General features: G+C 34.0%; 2 protein-coding genes across 2 annotated transcripts in view; both read left to right on the top strand.

Moving 5' to 3' along the window:
* The window catches only part of slitrk3b (SLIT and NTRK-like family, member 3b), a 39,447-nt gene extending 24,544 nt beyond the window's left edge, over positions 1 to 14,903 (top strand). The window contains exon 3 of the transcript XR_015477524.1: positions 14,790 to 14,903. The gene's annotated coding sequence lies outside the window, so the exon portion shown is untranslated. The remainder of the gene's footprint in view (positions 1 to 14,789) is intronic.
* skila (SKI-like proto-oncogene a) overlaps positions 1 to 23,607 on the top strand; it is a 672,908-nt gene that overhangs the window by 552,451 nt on the left and 96,850 nt on the right. The gene's annotated exons all lie outside the window — the stretch shown is intronic.

The raw sequence follows: 23,607 nt of genomic DNA, 5'->3' as shown, positions 1-23,607 counted from the left end.
CATGTATTTAAAACACAAAGCAAATTTCAAATGCAAAGAACAGTGGACTGTGAAGTGGTTTTACTATGGTTTTTAGAGCTGTACTTGACCATTTTTCAAGTATTTTTTAGTAGAAAGACAAACCCACTCTTATGGCTATCAAAGGTCACCATCTAAAAACATCAGATTATTCATAAAACAACTCTAACGATTTACTGTTCAACTGTTTGGGGTCAGCATGATTTATTATTTTTTTTATACAATTCAGCATGAACATGTAATTTTTTTCCAACAATGAAAATAAAACATTGTTACCAAATAAATCTCAAAATATAACACCAAATCTGTGCATTAGAAGTATTGTATGATCATGGTATTTTATTTAGAAAAAATTACTGTATTTTTAAACAAATAAATGTAGCTTTGGTGAGCAAAGGGACTACTTTTAAAAGCATTTAAAAAGACTCCAAACATTTGAACTGTAGTGCAACTTGTAGTTCTACGTTTTATCCACAGATGGCGATAGAGAGGGCAGCGTTTTGTAGTTTACTTTTGAAGACACAGTTCCAATCCTTCATGACTTCTGCAAAACAAAACAAAGATATTCTGCAGAGCACAGAGGGAACAAACAACAATGGATTCCACTGACTTTCATTGTATGAAAAAAAAGAAAACCCTGAAACACTTTAAAAATATCTTCTCTTGTTCTACAGAAGAAAGGAGGTCTAACAAGTTCGGAAAGATATGAGGATGAGTAAATCAGAACAGAACTTTCAGTTTTGGATGAACTATCCCTCGAAGCAATTTACTGTAGATGGCTATTTTGTTGTATCATCTTTTCTATGACTAATATATAACCAGTTTTAAAAATGCTATTTGTATTGTTGCGTTTCTCAGTCAGAATTTACAGTATTTTGGATTAAGTTTAAAGTCGCCATGAAATTTTTATGGAATATCGCAATACTCTTTTGAATAATTTATCTGTACATATCATTATTTTTTGGAACATTCATGTGGCCACGTATAATCTTAAAAAAAAAAAAAACATTCCTTCCTTTTACAACTCCTCTCTGATGATGTTTGCACCAGCTTGAGGCCAGGATTTTATTAATTTTGTTTTTTTTTAAGATGATTCGATTTCAATCTGATATACATCACAATATGGAGTAAAAGCTAATCACTTTTTATCATCCTGATTTAAAAGGGATTGTTTTACTAAAAGCTTAAAATTGTTGATCGTTTGCAAGATCTTTTGCTTCAGATAAGCGTTAAACAATATTATTTTCTGAAACTGTGGTGCTTGGTGTTTGATAAAATACAAATAAATAAGTAACGAGACTGATGATGTTTGCTTAACTTTTACTGTATAGACAGTACCATTAAAGGTTGGGTAAGTTACTTCAAATTTGTAATTAATTTTTTGGTCCCACTTTATATTAAGTGTCCTTAACTACTATGTACTTACATCAAAAAATAAATACAATGTACTTACTTTGTTTTTAATGTATTTGAGAACACTTGCTGTGCTTTTAAGTTGGGATAGAGGTTGGGTTATGGACAGGTTTGGTGGCATGGGTAGGTTAAAGGGTGGGTTTAGGTGTAAGGGATGGTAAACAGTGTATTTACAAATGTTTTACAAAAGTTAATTACAGATGTAATTACATACATGTATTTAATCAAGCATAAGTACACAGTGAATACATGTATTTACACAATTAGTACATTGTAATAAACTAGTAATTCCTGTTTAAGTACATATTAGTTAAGGCCACTTAATATAAAGTGGGACCATTTTTTTTCTAATTAGTTTGTCTAAAAAGAGTTACTCGAATAATTTATTTACTTAATAATTAAAGGCAATAGAAAATAAATTCTTAATTTTTAAAATTTGAGCCCAAAAGCACCTTTTATTTATTTATTTATTATTATTATTTTTTTTAAATACTACTTGAATTTGACACTATAATAATTTCAGGGTTGATTGTCTATCAAGTCAAGTCAAGTTGAGCTTTATTGTCATTCTGCTACATGTGTGGACATACAGAGGAACGAAATGTTGTGTCTTGTAGGACAACGGTGCTACATAATCATAAATACAAGCTCAACACTGGACAAAAAAAGCTATTTTAAAAAACCTATGCATAATTATACTAAAAACCCAATAAGTTTAGGTAACTCAAACCATTTGAGGAAACCGATTGCAACAAACCATTTAAGTTCAAAAACTAATCCTAATAAGTACTGTGAACCTAATCCATTTGAGTAAACAAAGCAATTTGAGCACAGTAAAACACAATAAATGAAGAAAACTCAAACCAGCTGAGTACTGTAAAACTCAAGTTAAAGCAACTCAAACCATTTGAGGAAACTAATTGCTACAAACCATTTGAGTTAAAAACTAATCTATATGAGCACTGTGAACTTACTTCATTTAAGTTAAAGTAATGAGGTATTTAATTAACTCATTACCTTCAACACTGAGTTCAAAACTCTTTTCAAATGAGTAGAATTAACTTTCAGTCAATTTTGAGTTAACTACACTCATTTCAGTTGAGAAAGGTGATTGTTGGGTTTTACAGTGTAAGATACAGTAAACTATAAGATACTTATCTATACACGTATTCAGGCTATACAAGTACTTTTACATGATACTAATCAATGTTGTGCAAGAAATTGTGCAAGAGAGGTATTAAAGGTTGAATATAGTGCAAAAGAGGTACTTAAGGTTGAATATTGTGCAAAAGAGTAATTTAAGGTTGAAACAAGCAGCGCAACATGATTGTGGTACATTCATTCATTTACTTTACATTTACATTTAGAGACATGGAGCAATTAATAAATGATTTTGTAGTGCAAATGTGCAATCTGTGCAAGAGTCAGAGAGATGAGAGGGTGTTTTTTTCTACAGGTGGTTTGTTAAGCCCACTCTCCTGTATGGTACACATTTAGGAATGCATGAGGAAAGGGGATGGCTGAGATTTCAGAGGAAAGCTTTTTTCAGTGGGTTATTTTCACTATTCATGATGGTGCAGCAGTCAAAATAGGACAAATGAGCTCATGTGGGACAATTTCGGGACCTTTGTCATTGAGGGGTGGATCTTTTGAACCCTAAAAATTTTAATTTAGTTTTATAAACTAAAAATGAAAAGCAATCTCTTTACTTCTTTAGCTTAGACAGTAATTTATTAACTATTTACTTACAATTTGATTATCCTTTGATTATCCTCTCCATTATACACAACCAGCATCAACCACCAAGAATGGGAGTGAAAGGTTATAATGTTGTAAATATGTAAATAGCATGATTAGGAGTCTTAATTTCCTTTGGCCTGTATATGTTTGATTGTTAAAGAGACGGTAGACATTGACTTGCATTTTATGAATCACCAAGGACCTCGGTTTCAGTTAAAAATCTCCTTTAATATTCATCTGAAGAAAAAAGTCACCTACATCTTGGACGGCCTGAGGGGGAATAAATTAAAGTTTCATTTTTGGATGAACTATCTTTTTAAGACTGATCTTCCTTTTGTTACTCATTACTTTAAAAAAAAGAAAAGAAAAAACACCCCAACCTTGAAATGTCAAGGATTACGCAGTCCTTTTTTCAGAAGTGAATTATAATACTGAATTGAATTACATACAATACTGGAATCATGGATTAAAACATAATTTCTCTAAATACCCGGTGTAATGCCAGTGAATCTGCTCATGCAATTTATTCCTGAAAGTCTAGGTTAAATTCAGTGGGGTGAACAGGAGTGATACGGTAAAGTCGTTTCCCCAGTGCCTTCAGAATGCTGATGACGGTTTATCGCTGTGAGCTTCCAGACTTCATAATGACAGTGAGAAGATTCACCATCCACTCATTAGTTCCATAGTGAAAGGAAATTTTATACATGAGCGCAAAGTAAAAAAAGAAGATGTGCACAAGCTTGTCCCATAATACTCCCAATAAAAGCTTAATGATTTCCTCAGTTGTAATGAATGGGTATATCTATGCAGGCAGAGTTTAGCGCCTTCCATTATGAGTCTTTTTTCATTTCCTCAGAGGAGGCCAGGTTATTGTTCACATCATCACTAGTCTCAATTCCAGAACAGTTAGTTTCAGAAAGCCCAGCGGCTTCAGAGAGTCTTTCTCCGCTCTTAGGCTCGCTGCCAATCGTCTCTTAACTCCGACTGCTGGAATAACACCCTCACAGTATCAATTATTCCAGTCTATTTCCCAGTCTGACACTCGCCATTATCCTCTCAGATATCATCGCTGTCATTGAAATGGAGCCAAGGCGGAAGCGTTTGTCTACCTGGGAATTTGCGCCTGCTCATCCCTGACGTGGAATGGATGCACAGATGTCACATTAAAATGATGGCTCGTCTTTTGCGACCCACATGTTCTATAGCCCGTCTCTGGCAAACGCAGGCCCCATCGTATACCGGGCTTCCACTTTGTCTAGACTCTTAAAGGAGGAGGAGGACGGGTCAGATGGCCAAATCGATTTCGCTTCAGTAAGGTGCATGCATGTCATAACAGCGATATTCAAATTCTTTTTGAAGTGCAGAGAAAGCTCTTTACCCGGCAATGCATTTACTGGCTCGTGAGTGAGCGAGTGAGTGTGGAGAAAAATGGTCTGTGACTAAGCACAATCTCTTTGATTTCAGCTCGGAGGATTCTGGAGATTCACTAAAACCAGACGAACGATGCGTGACCGCTGCTTTCTCGTATGATCGAAATTGCACTCAGATCAATTATAAAAGGCACCTCAAAGTGATCGCCACTTCTTTTTCTTTTCTTTTTTTTTCATTCCACTGCTAATTTCAGGCTGGTTATGAAACGTACACATTATCAAACGTGTGAGCACGGCTGACCTTGGCTAGCGCACATGAAAGGGAAAATGACAGTGGCAGCTGTATGATATGCAGTGGTGCTGTCTTCTGCAGTCTCTTATTTAGGCCTAGTCCCCGAAGTCATTTGCAAGGATAATTAGAGAGGTACATGAATTGTATCTGCAGAGCTTCTCTCCCCGTGCTTAATAAAATATGAAGTTTTTAATGACAGTGTGGTGTTATGCACCATTCATTATTCATCACTTTACGTAACCTTTATGTAAGTCCTAAATTAATCGGAACTTCAGTAAGTTTGACTGATGAAATTTGGAAGGTTTCATGATTGCGGGGGCTTCCAGTTTGGAATGGGACAGCCCTGTGGAAACCCTGTGCACAAGCAATCGTTCTGGGCTATTTGTTCATGCGCTGGATATGTAATCCGTTCCATACAGATAAAAAGAGAATATAGTTGTAGTTCTGAAGCGCTGTACCTGGTTAACGAATTTCACAGCTTCGCATGAATTTGCATTTCCCTGAAAACAACACACGGAGAGCGGTGTTGTTTTAAGGGAATTAACCTTTGATGTTAATGAGGCACATTTCCAAAGCACATTTCAGCAGCCGTATCTGAACTCTCCACTGCGCGCTATCAGCTAGAATCAGTTGCTGCAAAGCAAACGGTTCCCTCAATCTCTCTGTCTCTCTTTCTGGTTTTCTCGTTTTCTCCACAAGGCCACTAGCCAGGTTTTGCATCCCATGAGACCAGGAGGGAAGAGTTTACTGAATTATGGATGTTTTACAGTGCCAGGAATTCTGTCGAAATCTTCTGCAAATAAGCTTTAAATCACTGCGGTGTCAACGCAGATTACCCTGCAACCGCTGAAAATGCAGCCAAAAAGTCAGCAAACCTAACAAGTGCAGCAAGGCAGTTTTGCAGACAATGCAGCAATGGAGGCAGAAAGGGGAGAAAAGGCATGTCGGTGTGTTATTCTAAAGCTAATTTGTTTGTTTTTATAGGAAGGTAAGGGGGCGTTTACACTGACACTGATTAAAATGTTGGAGGTTGCTGAGCTGTTGGCTTCGAGTGGGCGTTCCTGTTTGCGTGCTCATTGGTTGCTGTTGTATTCTTTCTTTGCTCATTTGCATGAAGTTGAGCTTATTGAAATAAATTATGTATGGGTGCTTTGTCACTGTGAACCACTGTCGGTTTGTATGCCTTTGTTCAAAATATTGGGTTCCAAACACAACATGATGGAATTAAGTTAGCTTATTAGTTTTTACAAATTTAAGTGGATTGAACAGAAGTTGTGGCAAAAAAATTGTTCAAGAATTGCATTTTAAGCTCTTTAAAAAAAAGTGTATATAAATTATCCATAGTGCTTTTTATTTTTTATATGCAATGCATGAAGTGCAAGGATAGTATGATTTTTTTTTTTAATAAAGTACTTTTTGTTTCTTTTTTTCAACAGAACAACAGTGGTACTGGTGACAACAAGTACAGCAATTTTTGTTCGACATTCAAATTAAAAGCAAATTAAATTAAAAATTAAATTAAATTAAATTAAATTAAACATTAAATTAAACATTCATTAAAAGCAAAGACAGAAATAAAATGAAATCAAATCAAATTTAGAAAGATTCAGTCTCTGAGTCTCTGAAAATTCCAGAGAGAGGACCAAATGCGCCAGAACACCTCAGATCTCTGATGCAAATCATAGATTAGATTTTCCAGTGGTAAAAGTGACTCGTATTGACTGACATATCTGAGCAGTTGTCCATAATAATATATATTTTTTGGCCAAGTATATACAAAAGTTTAATACACATTCTTTATCACAATCAAGACACAGTTTTACAGTTCAAGACAAGTATACCTTTGGGGTCAAAGCAAAAGTTTTTCCCAATTATTTTTTAAATAATTTTGTGAGTCCCAAAATACATGCATCACTGTGCCAATGTCTACCTTACATTTGTAACATAACTGAGAAGAATTGGGAAATATTCTATGAAGGCGAACTAGGGTAGGATAGATGAATCCTGTGAATACATTTATAATTTTGTCCATAAACTGAAATTGAAATACTTTTGGGATAGAAATTTGAGCAGGCGGATAGCCATTCCTCATCACTAAAAATAGACCCCAAATCCTTTTCCCATATTACCCTTAAAGAATCAAAGGTTGAGTTTCAGCTCATTTTAAATAAGTAGTTTGAACATATAACAAACATAATTTTTTGAGTGTTGACTCTTGCTGGAAAGGACATAAATCCTCCATTTTTGGCCACTATTGTGTATTTTAAAGGTTTGTAATTTAGTTCTAAAGGTCGAAAACACTTTTACATTGTACATCACCTAATTGATCAAAGAGTCTAAAATGATTTAAATTGTTGTTTTTGTGTGTGTGAGAGCATACTCTACTCTGATTGAGATGGCCCAGTCTGTGGGGCTTGGTCTTCCACTTACAACATGAATCATAAACCACAAATCCATTATAATATCTGCATTTCAGTTTCAGACTTCAATGACTGCACACACTGTAGGACAGTAATGACTGGACTGATTTGATCATATCCTTTAAAAGCTGATGATGACACACTGGCAAAAAAATCTTAACCTTTTTTGCTAGTACAAATTGAGCAGGACATTTCTCAATTTTTACTTAGTTTGTGGTTCATTATGAGATGTTATACCTGTAATTCCTCTGTCCATTGGAGGTGAAAATGATGGTTTGTGGCAGAAACACCACATTAATGAAAGAAAAAAGCCTACAAATGAAAGATAACGACATGAATGAAAAGTATCAATTGGTGGCATTACATTTTGATCTGCGCACATTGCATCAGATTTCTTTTTTCTTTTTTTAGCAACACTGAGAATGGGGAACTAAAGTGGCCAGGTTGTAAAAAATGATATGACAACAGATGTTTTTATGTAGGGCTGGGCGATATGGCAAAAATGCAATCTGGATAATTATTTTCCATATTGAACGATACCAATAAATATTTTAATTATTAGTTGTTAATTATTCCAGATTTAAAAGAGTACCCCTACAATGACTGAAGCCACAAAAATTAGAGGGTCCATTAAATGGCACAACATATTTTCAGTGACCCAAAAATTTGGTACATTACTAATATAAACACACTTTAAAATTCTTATTGTTGCACATTTTTACTGTGTGATTGGCTCTTAATTAATACAGAGTAAAAAGTCCAGAGTTTATCATTGTTTTTAATTGATATTATTTCAATTGAATATATTGTTTATTGGCCAGCCATTTTTTATGTTATTTTAGCTTTTTTTAATAAATTAATCAAATTTCAACAAACAGTTTTAGTTATGTAAGGGTTAACTTAATATTTTTAGTTTGTTTGTCAAATGTAAGTTGAGATTACTAGGACATTTAATATTTTTCTTTTACAATGCACATTTTACTCCAAATATAAACATCAATATCCAGTATTTTATTAAATGATGGTTGATTATTCAGTTTTGCCTAATTAAGTTAATAGTTTTTTTAATTGATTCAACATTTTTATTTTTTAAACATGATTATTTTTTATATTGTATGATCACAAATTGTACTTTCAGGCAGTGAGTTACTATTGTTAATGTGAATGCCGACACATACATCTTTCCTGGTAATACAGACCTTTTTGCTTCACACCAAATAAGCCATTAATAGTATTTATTGATCACAAAGAGGGAGGCAAAAGTAAATGAGGTTTGGCTGGACCTTTAGCACATGGTCATTATGAGCTCTCTGTATTCTAACTGTACTGTATGCCTGCCTCCAGATGTGGTTGTTTGCTGAGGAGATCTATGCTGTAACTCAGCAGCTACACCTGAACCTGAGATTTAGATGTGCTGTCGCCTCTGTGCCCATTGTTAGACAGACTGATACTGTATTCCTGCCAAAGGCCAGTTCTTATTCCCTTATTGGGTTTGGTCTGAGTTATTCCTTTGCGTCACTTTTTTCTCTCAACACATTGTGGATGCAGTTAAATCCAAAGAAGAGATATTTTTAAGCGTCTTACCTTCAAATTTGAAGACTAAAAAACAAGTATGAGAATTTAAATTTGTATGATGCAATGTTATTGCCGTGCCATCAAGTATAGTTTCTATGGTTTGAAGGAATTTAATTACATTTTAATTCATATATATTCTCTATTTGTTAAAATATTTTTGTTCTAAGGTTATGGTTTTGTCATTATATTTATTTTTAACCCTTGTGCAGTGTTTAAATTTACTATAGTTTTGTTATGTTCACGATGAAAACATCCACTGAATTAAACTGCTGTACAAATAATACATCAGATTTTTTTTTCTTTTGTGCAAAGAAATCTGGTAATCAACCTCAGTTCTAATCAAAACAACTTTTTTTTTTTTATTACATCATTTTAACTCTTTAATTGCCAAGCTCACAAATGATGTCGCTGATTTGGTGAAAAAAAAACACACAAAATGACATATTTTCAAAATAAGAAGTAATTGTAGACTGGGTTTTTTAAAAATCTTTTATCACAGTCTTGGACATGTGAAAGATTAGTAACAACATTGGCTTTGATGCATTGTTAGTTTTTTACTTTTTTACTGTTTCCTAATTTACTGTTAGTGGCAGTTTTTGCCCTGTTGACTTCCGTTATAATCTTGTTTAATGGTGCATAAATGCAGTGTTTATTTTTATTGCATGTAGTTTTAAGAGCTGAGAAGCATATTTTCTCAGACACTTCAAGGTAAGTGTGCAAAGGTCACTCTCACACTCAAAGACACACATACACCCTCTTTAATTTGCTTTCATATAAAATCCAGAAACTAACCTTTTTTTTTTTACACAGGCTTATCTAAAGGGTTAATGCTGCCAACTGATGATCAACAGTAAAAATGACAAATTTGGCCTCTTGCAAACAGGGAAAATCACCTAACAATCAAAAATGCATGATTGTATTGTATATATATATATATATGTGTGTGTGTGTGTGTGTGTGTGTGTGTGTGTGTGTGTGTGTGTGTGTGTGTGTGTGTGTGTGTGTGTATTACGTAATGGTTTTGCAATCAAAAAAATGTGGTTATAGTAAAAAGTCAATGGGCAAAAACAGCCACCAATTGTAAATTAAGGAGAAATTGAAATTGAATAGAAATTGAAAATCATAAAAAATACATCAAAAGCAATGTTGTTTCAAATGTCCAAGACCTTTAAAGGTAAAAAAAAAATCCAGTCCTCAATAAAAAAATACGTCATTTTATGTGCCATCATTTATTAATTTGGCAAATAAAGAGTTAAAATCCGGTAATTTTTCTAAGCAATTTAGTAGTTTGGATCAGGATTGAGGTTGATTTAACAGATTTATGCAAAAATATATTTTTTAAATAAAATAAAATATTTATCTGATGCATTTTTACAGCAGTTTAATTTATTGGATGATTTAATCTCTAACACAACAAAAGGGTAGTACATTTGCCCAGAATGTTTCGAGTTCTTTAAAAATTTCAAAGAATTTCCTTAAAATATGTGTCAAATAAGATTTTTCACCAAAATCATTCTGCTAGCTGAAACACAGAAAACGTTATGGCCAAATTAAGACTCAAAATCACCCCAGAGTGGATGAAAACATCTCCAACAGTACATAAGGGTTAGTGTAATTTTTTGTTTGTTTTTGTTGTATTTATTGCTATTTAAATAGCCAAAAATATTTTTGTTGTATGGTTTTAGTTAACTTTAATAACCCTGTTGGGATCAGTGTATTTTTTTATTAGATTCTTGCCACTATACATTATGCAACGTTCCTTGGTTATTTGAAGTATTTCATGTTTATAACTATATCAGCTTACATTAAGTAGCGATTAGCCTTAATAAATAATAATAATAATATGCCAAAATAACTGGCCAATCCTCAGGTAAAAGCCATACAATAAATAATTTAACACAGTTAATAGATATAGAAAAATGTTAAAACAGTTAAAAACCTTTTTTTATATATATAATTTTGTAAAGAAAAAACACTTTACAGCAAGGTTTTATTAGTTGATTTTAGTTTTAATATTTCTAATAGCATAAACTAAGATTGAGAACTACTTGCACAGCATTTTTTATGATAGTTCAAAATAAAATAATGCATTATTAAAATCCAAATTTATGCTTGTTAAGATTAATGCACTGTGATTTAACATAAACTATCAATGATTTATTTTATTTTCATTAATGTTAACAAAGATAGTAAATGCTTACATAAATATATTATCCATTGTTTTTTTTCCATGTTAGTAAATACTACATTAACTAACATAAGCTAACAAAACCTTATTGTAAAGTAACGTAGACAACACATTGCCTTATATACTGATCAGAGAGTACATCGAATCTTTCTTTAGTCCTATCACTGGCATCTGAAATATGACATTCATATGTGCAATAAAAGCCTTCTGACTTACAACAACAAAGAATCTGCCAGAGCAGGATACCGTTACTAGAAAAGAAACTTTTTTTTTTTTTAACTGCTGCAATGCAGAGAAAGATCCATCAAGACTGTACTTGATATGTCTGTTTGGTATATTGTTTATGCCTATTTCATCATCATGGCCACCACCACAGCGATTGCATCATCTCTTGCGCTGAAACATTTGAACCCCCAGAATCCAGTAGAATTTCCCTTAGGTATTCAGCGTGAGTTTGACTGCGGTCTTATTTCAGTATTTATATTTTTCGATTTCATTTCAACACTCAAACAGATTAGTGAGGGGGGAGCGAGCGTGTGTGAACATCTCATAGCATTTGGCTTAATAAATGCAATTCTATTCCAAAGTTTCAGCAGAGCCGAGTGTTGGAGAGAGTGCGCTATTAAGCATTGTGAAGTTCAGAGAATTCCATGAGTTGCTTCACACAATGGCTTTCGTCTAGATTAATTGAAAATGACTTCGGCTGAGTACAGCCTTTGCAGACACAATGTCTGCGCGCTGCTGTAATTATTATCCGTTGATTTGGACCATGCTGTACAATTTACTCTTTCTCCTCTCTTTTTTTCCTCCTATCCATTATTGTTGTTTGGTAAAGTAGAAATACAATTTCACAGCTCAGAGGCTGGGTCAGGAGAGGAATTATGATTAATAATATTCCACTGAAAACGATTCAGTCCTCTGTGCATTGGCGAAACAATAATTACTCTTCTTAATTGTGCAAAATATTGCGGCACGAGACGAGGAGGAATATTAGATGAAAACCAAAAGACATGCACAAAGCTGGTGTATTAACCCAAAGTTTGGCCCAGTGCTTTGTAATGACCTCTCAAAGGCGTATCGGTGGTACGCAATTATTGATAATTCAGGAGAAATTCCTCTTGAATTATTCAGAAACAGAGTCAAGGCTTTCATTTAATGTCTCAAGCTGTCTGCTTTATGGTCCCTGTTCCCCATTCAGATAATTGAGCCAATCCATTTGGCTTGGTGTGGTGATAAAGTCCACAGTGCTGCGTGTTCAGTTATGACACTTGAGTTATTAATTACCATATCTTAAATTTGGCTATTGACTGTAATGCAGGGCTGTTGAACTGCCACATAGCGCATTGTGTCGGCTTGCTTGAAGTTAAAAGACTTTTGTAAATAAGGCTATCTTTGCAACTTCTGCCCTGCTCATCCCTGGTTATTCTTTCCCTTCAACAATACACTGAGGGAGAATAATCTGATCCTTTACAGAAGCAAGCACCGTTTATTTATCACATGACCGCTGTTGCTTAGCAACCCAAAGCCTTCGGTTTATCCACCAGCACAAGTAATAAATCCATTATACAGAAAAGCAAAGTAGCCTCCAACGACAGACACACAACTCATTCCTGCATTTCCTGACGCATCTGAGCATCTTCATTTAATATGTGACACAGATTATTTATGAACGTTACCAATCCCATCTATATGGTTACTAGATCTGTTAGTATATTCATGTGGATGTATATGAACTATGTATTTGGTAAATGAGTATAATTTATCTATCTGTCTGTTTATTTTCTCTCTCTCTATCCATCTATCCGTCCTTCCATCCATCTAGTTTATTGTCTGTCTGTCTGTCTGTCCATTTGTCTGTCTATTTATCTATGTCTACTATCTATCTATCTATCTATCTATCTATCTATCTATCTATCTATCTATCTATCTATCTATCTATCTATCTATCTATCTATCTATCTATCTATCTATCTATCTATCTATCTATCTATCTATCTATCTATCTATCTATCTATCTATCTATCTATTGTCTGTCTGTCTGTCTGTCTGTCTGTCTGCCTGCCTGCCTGCCTGCCTGCCTATCTGTCTGCCAATCTATCTATTTATCTATGTGTGTTTTTTTTGGTCTGTCTATTTATCTATCTGTCTACTTTATCCATCCATCCATCCATCCATCCATCCATATCTGTCTGTCTGTCTGTCTATCTATTTATCTATGTATGTCTGTTTATTTTTTATCTATCTATCTATCTATCTATCTATCTATCTATCTATCTATCTATCTATCTATCTATCTATCTATCTATCTATCTATCTATCTATCTATCTATCTATCTATCTATCTATCTATCTATCTATCTATCTATCTATCTATCTATGTCTGTTTATTTTTTGTCTTACTGTCTGTCTGTCTGTCTATCTGTCTGTCTATCTATCTATCCACGTCTACTTTGTCTGTCTGTCTGTCTGTCTGCCTGGGTCTACTTTGTCTGTCTGTCAATCTATCTATTTATCTATCTGTGTTTATTTTTGGTCTGTCTATTGATCTATTGATCTATGTATGTCTGTTTATTTTTCTATCTATCTATCTATCTATCTATCTATCTATCTATCTATCTATCTATCTATCTATCTATCTATCTATCTATCTATCTGTCTGTCTGTCTGTCTGTCTGTCTGTCTGTCTGTCTGTCTGTCTGTCTGTCTGTCTGTCTGTCTGTCTGTCTGTCTGTCTGTCTGTCTGTCTGTCTGTCTGTCTATCTATCTATCTCTGTTTATTTTTTGTCCTATCTGTCTGTCTGTCTGTCTGTCTGTCTGTCTGTCTGTCTGTCTGTCTTACTTGAAATAATAACTTATACTACTGCAGTTACTATAGTATAATAGCAATAGACACTGCACAACTGGAGCACTGATAAATAAAGAAGAATGCAGGGACATGAGTATTAGACGCATCACACCAGTCAGACATTTGTCAAGCTTTTGTCATTACTGTAAACTGCTCCAATAGATCTTTAATTGGAGTTTTTTACAACATGACCTGCCTTGTGGTGACCCTGTTTTTTGTTCACAAACAGCACGATAATGGTAATCTACCTTTGATATTACAACTTATCATACTAGAAAATTTGCTAGTATTTCTGAAAAGATATTGATGATAAGTTATCAATAAAGATTGTATGCCTTTTTTGTTGTTGTTTGAAAGAAGTTGGACAGTCTCTGCTTTGCAAGATCTATTCATAGACAGTGAATGAACTCTGATCTGATCGATCTTATCAAATCAACAAAATGAGTTTTCTGTATGGGAGCCACATAGACACCTGTGAACCTGAGAGCGACCCAGACTCTTCTAATATCAGATAAGAGAGAAACAATAGCTTTTTTCTAGATACAATCTCTCCAAAGTGTCCACTTGATTTTTTTTTAGATTGGCCCTGTGCTGTCTGCTGCCAGGCTATCTTGAGATCCTGTCACCAATGTTAAAAAAAGAAGAAGAAGAAAAAATGGAAAGGCTATCTAGGTGCTAATCTGTAAAAAATACCCCTGAATGTGGAGTGTATATTGCGTTATGGCACTTCAAGCGCAGAGACAGAGGAAGTGAGCCAGCGTTTAATGTTTTTAGACTTCCAGCACATTCTCTTTTACTAAGCTGCACACATTCGGAAACGCGATCGAATGTGACCTTTTTTCCTACATAGAAGTGGGAGTATGTTTTTGAAGAGTTCATCTCAAAGCCTTTGACTTGATTACTCAAGCTGTGTTGTTTGTGCTTGCAGGCATCATAAAAGACAGAGGAACCCGGAAAATAGCAGTTCGAGAGCTGCTATTCATGTTGGAGAAACACAGGTCAATGACTGCGTTGAAAGATTCATTAAAGCAGGAAAAAACAATCATTAAAATATGCTGTTGATGCAAACCGTTAAATGAGCAGCCTTCGATATTACATAGTAAATACAGGTATGTGCACTACGATTCATTTAGTTAAGGTTTAAACTTAAATTGAAGTCTAAGAAACCTCTAAAAGAAAAAGCCACAGGTTGTCTAAATGACCATTTAATATAGTCTACTTAATCTCAAACAATCAAATCTCATACTAAATCACTGTCAATTAACCATCTGAGGGGATCTTAAAGGGCTAGTTCATTCAAAAATAAGAATTAGCTCCTGATTTACTCATCCCGAAGACATCCTACATGTCTTTCAGCAAGTATTAACCTTTAACAGTTTAAAATAAGTCCAATAAAGCTCATTTATCCATAATAAAAGGTGTTTAACAGTTACTGGGTGATAAATTAAAAATATAAAATGTAATTGAACAACTCTCATGCACATCTTCTCAAAGTAGCACAGTTGTTCGAGTAGAAACTCCAAACATTCCTCAAAGAAAGACTGTTCTAATGTTGCATTATAGACCAATAAAGTAAAGACTAATCATTATACAACTACAGAATCATCTAGCATAGGGATTTATTTGATCGAGCTTGAAGTAAAACCATGTTTTTATTTGTGGTATTTTTAGGTGCTGCATTTACTATGCTGAAGCGTACAGTAGTTCATGGAAAAACAACGAAAACAGGTGTCATTTTCACAGAATGATTATCTTAATGTCGTTATTGTTTGATTAAATTGATTTAGATTTTAAACAAGATTTTGTGTAGTTTGCCAGTCAACTGAGATGTAGTTGCTGCTCCATCTGAAAGCACATGCATCCCACGGCAATTCGTAACATTTTGATTTAGTGATTAATTCGTATGAATTCGTACAATCTCATTTGTACAATTTAGTACGATTTGCTTATCACCCAATGACAGTTTGGTTTAGGGGTGGGGTTGGGTTGGGTTGGTTGCCATGCTTTCTTTTTAAAATCGTTAATTTTCATATAACAGAACTCATAAGAATTCATGCAATTTAGCCCCTAAACTGAAAAAAAAAAAAAAAGCAAAATAGTTACGTTTCCTCATGAGATCAGGCTGGCTTTAATGACAAAATGCACAAATGAAAATTGCCTTCGATTATTCGCCCAGCCCTAACGACAGTTCGCATTCATGAGATTTAGCAAAAGTTTCATTTGTTCAAATTAATTCATCGAGAAACATTAACATGACTGAAATCTTATGAAACCCTTGAATATATATAAATATCTTTCAAAGGTTGTTAAAATTTCTATTTATACATGAGCCCTCTGCTAAAATCACATTTCCGAGAAAAAGAGCATCAAAGTTGTAGTTTTAAATATAAGCTTTTAAATTGGATTTTTTTTTTCAAAAAGAGGATTTTCTGGGTCTGAAATTAAGCAAATCTAACATGGCCTAACTCAGTATAAATTAAAGATATAAAAGTTATATTTTAGCTTGATTAGAATAATTTTATGCCAGAAAAGTGATTTGATTCACAGAGAGAGAGAGACACACACACACAGTTGAGTCAAAATTATTAGCCTTCCTGTGAATTTTTCTTTTTCAGTTGTTTCACTAATGATGTTAAACAGATCAAGGGTTTTTTCACAGTATTTCCAACAATAGTTTTTTTCTTTCTTAAACAAATACTATTTGTTTTATTTTGGCTAAAATAACAGCAGTTTTTAATTTTTTTTATTTCAATATTATTAGCCTCTTAAGCATTTTCATTGTTATACAATGACTTGCCTAATTACCATAATTTGCCTAATTAAGATTCTTCTTTAAATTGCACTTTAAGCTGAATACTAGTATGTTTAATGTACATTAAATATTATGTACTGTCATCATAGTTAGGGTAAAATAAATAAGTTATTAGAAATAAGTTATAAATTAGTTATTAAAACTATTATGTTTGGAAATGGCACGGGGCGCAGTGGGTAGCACGTTCGCCTCACAGCAAGAGGGTCGCTGGTTCGAGCCTCGGCTGGGTCAGTTGGCGTTTTTGAGTGTGCATGTTCTCCCTGTGTTCGCATGGGGTTCCACCGGCTGCTCCAGTTTCCCCCACAGTCCAAAGACATGTGGTATAGGTGAATTGGGTAGGCTAAATTGTCTGTAGTGTGTGTGTGAGTGAATGAGTGTGCATGGGTGTTTCCCAGTGATGGGTTGCAGCTGGAAGGGCATTCGCAGAAAATTAATTAATTTGATGTTATTATTTATTTTATTTTTTTAATTTTTAGTTTTTTCCCATACGGCGTGCATTATCAAATTCCATTAAAACAACACTCTTCCAGCAGTTCATACTCGCATTCAATATCTTGTTTGTCATGGGGGCATGCATGAAATGTTCTTGAATAAAATCTAAAGTGCCAAACTACAGTTAAAGTCAAACATTAAAAAAGAAACATCCGGAATTATATGAAACTCAACAGGAAACGTGTATAGCGTGGTGACGCAATGTTGTTAATCGTATTATGTGCTAAACGTGTAAAACGGAATCCTGAAAGGAACATTCAAAAAGCAACTCATGTAAGCATCTCAAGCAAATTATTATCTTATTCATATTAAGGCAAGTAATTCGATTACTGATGTTCATGTAAACGAAGTCATTGACTAGCAGCATCTATGGAACTAAACAATCTTGACATCTCTAGTTAAAAATCTTCATTATTTTTGTCCTATAGTGTGACTTTCCATTAAGCAATCCTTCGAAATGTGTCTGTAAGCAAACAGAGATAGGGCCCAGACAATCTTAGCAGAGAGCAGACTTTTGTTTCTTTGTGTGCAGCCACTGTCTGTCAATGCATTTAAAGTTGGAGGAGCAGAGCGTCAAGTGTGCTGGAGCTTCCAGGAAGCCCTTAACTGTGAGCGAGAATCCACCAAGACACTAATTCGAAAAAATGCCTCCTGCATGTATTTCATTTATTGCTTTTCTCTTCTGTAATGATGTGGTGGGTTGTCGTGGTCCCCGTGACCGTCTGCCTGCAGTGATTAAAATAATGATCAATCACGGCGCACTGGATGGGCCCCTCATCACGCGCACAATCCCACCGGGGCTCCAACACGTTGATGAGAGCGGTTGATCCATTCACTAATGATTCGGAGCCGAGTTCGAGTCAAGACTCATTACAATAACAGATGATGTGCTCTTTGATGACATGGAATTGCTCCAAGGTGTAGTTATTGAAGATGCCCTCAGTGAAATGAACGCTGAGCCGTTGTGTTTGTGCAGGCATAATAGTGCAACCTTGAGCTGCAGAGCAAACAAACACATGCAACAGAACAGTGCTGTGCGTTTCTGACTCTTTATTCTGCATCAGGCAAACATGTGAGTCTTTCAGGCGTGCACTGTACGTTCTTTTTTTGACAGTATTTACCCGGTCTATCATGTTTAGGGATGAGAATAATACAGTGATTAATGGGTACACTTGGCTTTGATTTCTCAGTGATTTTGAATCCTGTCCTAGTTGCTTTTATTTTATTTATTTATTTATTTTTTTAATGTTTTATTTTATTTTTTATTTTATTTGCTATTTTAACATTTTATTGTATTTTATGTTTTGTTTTTTATTTTGTTTAGTTTTTTATGTTTTATTTTATTTTATTGTATTCATTCAATTTTTTTAATTTTGTTTTGTTTATTTATTTATTTATTTATTTTTTGTTTTGTTTTATTTTTTTATAAAAAATTGTTTTGTGTTGTTTTGTTCTTTATTTGTTTTGTTTATTTATTTTTAATATTTTGCTTTATTTAGTTTTTTTATTTTAGTTTTTTACATTTTATTTTAAGTTTTATTTTTTGTTTTGTTTTATTTTTTATTTTATTTAATTTTATGTTTTATTTTATTTTGTTTTTATTTTATTTTATTTGACTAGAAATATATTAGCCCTTGAAAAGATATTAGATTTATCTTAATCTTTTATCAACATAATCTGGAATCTGATATTTTTTGTTAATTTTTCCACAAAGCCCTGTCAGTTTCTGTTCTTGCAAATCAACATTTCTGTATTTGTATACATTGTTAAATTTATTATAGAAAATGTATTATATATATATTTTTATTATGTATTTAATGTAATTATCTAAATACACTTTGAAAATACTAACAATTAAAAATTTATTCATTTTTTATTGTTTTAGATTTAGTGGATCAAAAGAGTTTACTTTTATGTCCACACTGACAAATGTAAGCGGAAGAGATATAGATATGGATTTAGTACAGTCATAACACTTTTACATAAATTTTCAGTTATATACGTTTTTAAAACATGTTTTATCATCTGATAATTTGATACGATATATAAAACAATGATCCTGGCGAGAAGAAGAGAACACGTCTGTACTTTTAATCCTAAAAATTGATAAAACTTTCAGTATAATCGATAACTATGATAGAGATACAAGATGACAGCAGTTGCTTTTCTATGAAAAGAAAAGGTGAGTTGGCAATACCCAAATGACCTCATTAAATCACTGTACACACAAAATAAGGCTTTCTGTTTTAATATTTTATTAGCTCATCTAACACAAAGCTTCATAAAAGGAGTAGTTTATAGCTGTTTTTAACGAGGCTGTTATCAATTTTTACTGACTATTTTTGGGGCCTACAAATGACATGTAATGGAATGGAATTTCAATAGAGAATTTTCCTCAAATCTAAAAATTAAGTTAGGTAAATGCTAAAACTTAATACACATTGTGAACTAACTAGTGTTTTCCCTGTAGTAATTAATACTCTATAAATATGTAACAAAATTGTTTTACTTAAGACATAACATGTACCTGTTTTTACATTTTATGTTCAACTTAAGTTAATCAAATGTCAACATGAAATGTTTCACACCATTTTACATACATATTACAGTATGTACACTCACCGGCCACTTTATTAGGAACACCTGGCCAACCGATCTTTAACTTAAATTTCTAATCATCTAATCTCATGGCAGCCACTCATTGCATTTAGATATGTAGACATGCTCAAGACAATTTGCTGCAGTTCAAAGTGAGTATCAGAATGGGGAAGAAAGGAGATTTACCGTAAGTGACTTTGAATGTGGCGTGGTTGTTGGTGCCAGCCAGGCTGGTATATGAGATTTGCATCATGGATGTACAGCCGACAAATTTGCAGCAACTGCGGGATGCCATCATGTCACTACGGACCAAAATCTCTGAGAAATATTTGAGTACCTATTTGTATCTATGCCATGAAGGATTAAGGCAGTTCTGAAGGCAAAATTGGGTCCAAACGGGTACTAGTAAGGTGTACCTAATAAAGTGGCCAGTAAGTGTATATTGTCGTTGGCTAATTTTTTGCTCAGTTTATTATTACTTAATAAATTGTTTCTTAATCATGTGTAATCATCAACAATTGTAACCTCTAATTGAAAAATAGCATTACTCTGCAATATATATCAACATTAACATAATTTTTTTTTAAATGTGATTCTACTATACTAAATTGATTTATGTAGAACTGCTGAACTTACTGACAGTATTTAAGGCGAGTGTATTAAAAGTAACTGTAATTAAACTATCTAAAAATAAACAGTCATTCCTTACGTTACAGTTTTCTGTGGATAAGTATTGTAATGTGTTACAGTATTTACTTATAAATATATAATACATCAAACCCAATGCGGGTATTATCCACTGCACTTGTATAAAGTGCCTGCCCAGTGCCCACACAATCTTCTGATTGGCTGTGAATTTCAGTTGAATTGCGTCATAGACCATGTAACATTTGGCTTAGACAGAAAAATGGTTTGCTTCTAGAATCTTATCACATTACATTTGGCTTAAAGCATGTTCTTAGTTCTCACCCTAATTCAAGATTAACCCTTTATAGACCCTATAAAGGATTGAAATACTCTTTAAAAAAGAAAAATCCCTGGAGTGTTAATGAGGGTTTTTATGAAGTCTTCTGACATTTTAGAACCTAAAATATATAAGTCATGCCAGAAACTATTCATACCCCTGACAAAATCTGACTTAAAGGTTTTTTTTTATTATTCAACCAGCAAGTTTTTTTTTTTTTAAAGAGAAATAACATGGAATTCTCTCAAAAGATAAGACTATTTACAAGAGGCATCATTGTGGAAAAAAATATTTTTAGCTTTTATTTACATTTGAACAAAAACTTTAAAGGGCACCTATTTAACCCCTTTTTCAAGATTTAAGGGGGGTCTTTGTGTCTCCAGAATGTGTATGTTCAAAACATCCATCAGATTATTTATTATACCTTTCAGAACTTTGGAATTTTCTGCTCTGAACACACTGTAGCTGTTGTTGTTGCTTGTGCCTTAAATGCTTTTTCTCCCCGCCCACTGTTTCCATGTGCTTGTCTGAGTGTGCTTTTATCTCTGCCTTGGCTACGTCAGATAAACAGCACAGTGACAGACATGCAAGAAGCAGATCTCACGTAAAGTTTTTGAGATATACTACAGTAAGAACTTTCCCAATGATTATTTGATGTATTTGTTGTGGAGTTGCGATGATGAGTCACACACAATGTTGTTACAAAGTTCACGTATGCGCACTAACACACACTGCATGCGCGTTTAACTTTGCTTAACGTTTTTGCACGGCAAATGTGACAGGATACATGTTAATATCCTCTGCTGTATGGATATAAATTATTTTAATGTACAAAATAAACCTGATTTAACGGCCACAAACCGTGATAAATATGGTAAAATTGCTGTAATTTATTACAAACATGCATTGTTTTAAGAACGTTTTAAAGTTGTAAAACGCATTCTTGATCACATTTGATGATGATTTATTATCACAGAGAGCTGTACAGATCATTTAATTCCAGTTGCTTTGCGCACATTCTGTCTTGTTGATATGATTATATGCATTACTGTTAATACACGGCTGTCAGTTAATTTGGTGGGCGGGGAAACCACACTCCTATGTCATGTTGCAGTGGGCCTCAAGATGGTAGGGATTTGGATCCTATTTTAATGTCAGGAAATTTTAAATAAGAGACTTATTGTCTTAATATCACCCCAATATGACATTGGACACACTATACCCATACAGTTCTGTCCAAATAGCTTCCAAGAGACTATTTTCATCAAAGGTGCCCTTTAAGTAAAAATTTGCCTGGGGTATGAACATTTTTGGCTGATTTCTTTGCCCAATAAAGGATTGAAACAACCCAGTGTTTGGTAAAATATGGACAAACTCAAAGTGTTACAAAGTGTAACTTAAATTTAATTGAAAAACTAACCCAACGTTGGATTTGACCCAACATTATGTTAAAGCAACCCAGCATTTTTAAAGCATGTTGGGGAAATAGCCAGTTCATCTTGAAGGCCAACACGTGGGTGGCCAAATCCAGCCAAAGTGACAAAAAACCTGTTAAAAGATGTTAATGCATGCTAATGGTAGGCTGAAAGTATGCCTCGCTCATGCACTTTCTCCATCAGCACTTCCTCCCATATTCACTATCACTAGCTCTCTCTTAAGCACTTGCATTTATTCCTCATTTTTCTCCAGCAGAATGTGCGGAGTCTAAGCTCCTCATGGTTGCAGCATGTGCAGAACGATAACAAACAAATCTGCCATAAATTCCACAAACCGTTTATGAATCACTTTCAGAACTGTGTGCAACATAAAACATTTCCCTAGTATCAGAACATTAAATAGATAAACCCAGAAACTTACAAACCAACTCGCAGCCCCATTACCATGAAATTCATCTCAACTGCAGGCAATCTGCTAAAGAAAAAAAGATATAATCGCAAGCATACAATCAAATTGCCAGATATTTTAAGGATAGGCTAAAAAAAAAAGCGCGAGGTTACTTGGTTTTCGTCCAGCAGCTCTCCGGTGTTGTGTGCTTCTGTGTGTGTGTACAGCTGTGCAGCTTCTGTTTAGACTCGACTCCAGGGACGTCGCTTGACAGTAATCCTACTCCAGCCCTGATCTTTCAAACACATTTACAGCGACCAAAACAAAGAAATGCTTCAAACTCCAAATCGATCGCAACTATAAATAACATTAACTAGGCGTTTGTTAAGGACGCATAAGTGGGAGACATCACTCACCTAACCCGTTTAATCAATGGCTTCTCATTAACGTTATCCATCGTCATTATCATGCCGGCATTAAGTGCGAGGCTTAACCCTCTAGAACTTCCTGACGATTGCATGTGTTTTATGTTGCATGCTTGCATTTGTTCAATTAGTGTCTTTTTATGCTGGAGCTGTACTAGAATAATACTATTACTATGCGCTGACATTCTGTGTCAAAGTAATTAGGATCACTGTATTTAAAGCCAAAATCTTGCTTCTTTTTTCCTCCAAGGATTGAGAACAAACAAGCTTCTCTTTTTTTTTCGCAATGGTAAAACTAGAGCATTCCTCTCGTCGTCTCGCAACTTCCGTATTCATCTCCTTGCTGTCTGAGCCTTTATGCATTTAAAATAATTAAAATACTTTAATTAAGCTCAGCATGCAATAACAGTCTTAGAGTGTTTAATTAGTTTAATAGTTTGATTCAGCTGTAATACTTCACAACGTTCTTCAATGGTGAATTATATGTCCCATTTATTACAAGCCGTAATAGCTCATTTTGAAGAATCGTTGCATAACTATAAATAAAGGTCTTCTTGTGTTGTTTTTGAGGATTAAATCCGTGCTCCCAGACATCTACTGATGCCTTAGGGATTTGGGGGGGGGTTTAAAA

The sequence above is a fragment of the Danio rerio genome, chromosome 2 (genome assembly GCF_052040795.2).
Source record: "Danio rerio strain M-AB ecotype USA chromosome 2, GRCz13ab, whole genome shotgun sequence".
NCBI lineage: Eukaryota > Metazoa > Chordata > Actinopteri > Cypriniformes > Danionidae > Danio > Danio rerio.
Note: the sequence above shows the minus strand (reverse complement) of the source record. Positions and strands in the feature narration are given on the sequence as shown.